Here is a 2,846-nt window from a genome sequence, read left to right on the forward strand (position 1 = left end):
CATGTGGAATCTTAGTTCCCCTATCGAACCTGTGCCACCTGCAGTGGAAATGTGGAGTCCTAACGACTGGACCACCAGGGAAGTCCCTGTTTGTTAGTTTAAGGTAGGGGCTCTCAGGAATTCCCTGGCGGTTCAGTGGTTAGGACTCCAAGGTTTCACTACCGAGGGCCTGAGTTCAATCCCTGGTGGGGGAACTAAGATCCTGCAAGCCACTCGGCCCGGCCCAAAAAAAAAGAAAAATTAAGTAGGGGCTCTCAAGTTAGCCTGTGGGCTCAAATCCCAGCCTCACCCACCACCAGCCGAGTGACTTAACCTCTCCCCGCCTCCTTTGCAAACTGGGTTTACTAATAACGCCTGCTTCATAGATTGTGAAACAATTTCTTGGATTCACACTTAGAAGCATTGGGCACAGTGCCTCGTATGGAATGAGATGAATAAATATTGGGTTAGAGAGAGATGAGTCCTCTGGAGTCCCCTAGGACACTCCCTCTGAGAACCTGCGTCTTCCCCAGGTGAGTGACTCGAAGCCAGTGAAGACCTCACCTTGCCCAGAGACCCCACCTCCTGTCAACAGGGAGTAGCCTTGTTGCCAGTTTCTAGGGATAGAGCCACCCTCTGCCAGCGCAGCCCAGCAGACCTCTAACCGGCCCAGCTAGTCCCTGTTCACCTGCTTGAGGGTCCAAAACACCAAACAGCACCCAAGCAGGTCCCTGTGGGACCCTGGTGCACAGTAGGCACCTTGCCCAATAGTAGCAGCTCAGTAGCCAGGCTTGACCCAAGCCAGGATCTGCAGCTCAGATCGCACCACTGGCTGACCCCAGAGTGGGGCATTCCTTGCTCCGAGCCTCAGTTTTCCACCTGCAGAGTGAGAGTGTAGAATTAGGGCAGTGGTTTTTAAACAATCTCAAACCACAGTAAACTTTCTTCACATGAAAGTTGACTCTGCAGAATGTCCCTCCTCATCAAACAGCTAGAATCTGAGCTGCTATGGAGGAGACCAGGGTTGGCTTCAAGGTTCCCCTGTTGATTGCTCTCTGGAGGCCCTTCCTGCCCTGAGATTTGATTTCCAGTCCCCCATGAATGCCTGTCCCTGGACTCTGGGGCCTTCCCTGCTCCGCTCTGCAGGGCAGCTCCATCAGCTGAGCCGGGTCCCACATTTCCTGCAGGGCCCTCTACTAGGTGGGAGTGATAATCAGAGGCATCCCTTTTGGCACCTTCAGGCCCCTTATCTTGTCCCAGTTCTTCCACCCACCGCATGGCCCATGTCAGTTTCTTCTTACTGCTTATTACTTCTGATTATACTTATTCCTATTACATTTATGAGATGCTTCCTTTGAGCCAAGCCCAGTGCTAAATGCCTAAACCTGTTTGCATAGTATATATTTTCCCATAGTGTACCTTTTCTCCCACTGCTAAACAAACCAATCATCCGAAACAAAAATTATCTGTACTTTTTATCACATTTCAATATCTTTATAAATTCAGCTTTTCCTTCTTTTTTTTTTTACTTAAAAAAAATTTTTTTTATTAGTTTCTGCTTTATAACAAAGTGAATCAGTCATACATATACATCTGTTCCCACATCCCTTCCCTCTTGCGTCTCCCTCCCTCCCACCCTCCCTATCCCACCCCTCCAGGCGGTCACAAAGCACTGAGCTGATCTCCCTGTGCTATGCGGCTGCTTCCCACTATCTATCTACCTTACGTTTGGTACTGTATATATGTCCATGCCTCTCTTTCGCTTTGTCACAGCTTACCAACTTTTCCTTCTTACCATAGCCCTCCCCAGTGAGGCGGAACGGTGGTGCAGAAACGATCATCCTCATTTTAAAGCTGATGTTCTGGGGATGACCTTGAGCCTTCAGGAGCGACATGGGGACTCTCTGGAGCCTGAGTGTCCTCTGCGGTGCCAGAGGAGGGCGAGCTCTGTTCCTCTGAATCCCAGTGGTCAGACTGGCTCAGGTCTCAGCATTTCTCCAGGACCGACCTACCCCAGGATGGTGTGGAATACAGCACATTCACCTGTCACCCAACCACCATTCTGCTTCCAAGGCTGCATCTCTCCACTGGATTGGCGAGACGATTGTCAGTGTTTTGCTCCTGGGCCTACTTCCAGCTGCTTATTTGTGTTTTGTTTGTTTGGTTTGTTTTTAATATTTATTTATTTGGTTGCACTGGGTCTTAGGTGCGGCAGGCGGGCTCCTTAGTTGCGGCATGCGAACTCTTAGTTGCAGCATGTATGTGGGATCTAGTTCCCGGACCAGGGATCGAACCTGGACCCCCTGCATTGGGAGAGCAGAGTCTTACCCACTGGACCACCAGGGAAGTCCCCCAGCTGCTTATTTGAATCCTTGCTCTGCGATGCACTACTTCCTTGTGGCAGCCCTCACTCTTCACAGTCACCGGGGCATTGGACCAGCTGTATGTTCGAGGGGATGCATGGCAGAAAGCTGTCAAGGCAGGCCTTTTGGTGCCCTCGGCTTTCACCTTTGCTGGGTGGGCTTTGTTATTTCAACTGTCATGATGCGGGCATCTGCAAAGCTGTGGCTATGCTGTGGAAGCTCTGACCCTTTAGACATAATACCTTGAGAATTGATTGTAGACCAGCTCGCCTTTGCTCCGTCATGCCATTCAACTCACAATAACAAGGAAATAACAGATAAGTCCACTGGTGAGACAAACCTCTTCTCCTAATCACCTGGTTATTTTTTTTAATTTTTTAAATATTTAATGAATTTATTTTTTGGCTGCGTCGGGTCTTAGTTGTGCACGCGGGATCTTTCCTTGCGGTGCGCGGGCTTCTCTCTAGTTGTGGCGTGCGGGATCAATAGTTGTGGTGCAAGGGC

The 2,846-nt window shown here is 49.8% G+C and overlaps 1 pseudogene across 1 annotated transcript; it reads left to right on the plus strand.

Moving 5' to 3' along the window:
- Nucleotides 1-1,872: 1,872 nt before the first annotated feature.
- Nucleotides 1,873-2,567, plus strand: LOC308624978 (succinate dehydrogenase [ubiquinone] cytochrome b small subunit, mitochondrial-like; annotated as a pseudogene). Its single transcript has 3 exons — nt 1,873-1,928; nt 2,046-2,128; nt 2,336-2,567. The product of its transcript is annotated as a succinate dehydrogenase [ubiquinone] cytochrome b small subunit, mitochondrial-like (transcript).
- The last annotated feature ends 279 nt before the right edge of the window (nt 2,568-2,846 follow it).

The sequence above is a fragment of the Mesoplodon bidens genome (genome assembly GCF_964165515.1).
Source record: "Mesoplodon bidens genome assembly, chromosome: 11".
NCBI lineage: Eukaryota > Metazoa > Chordata > Mammalia > Artiodactyla > Ziphiidae > Mesoplodon > Mesoplodon bidens.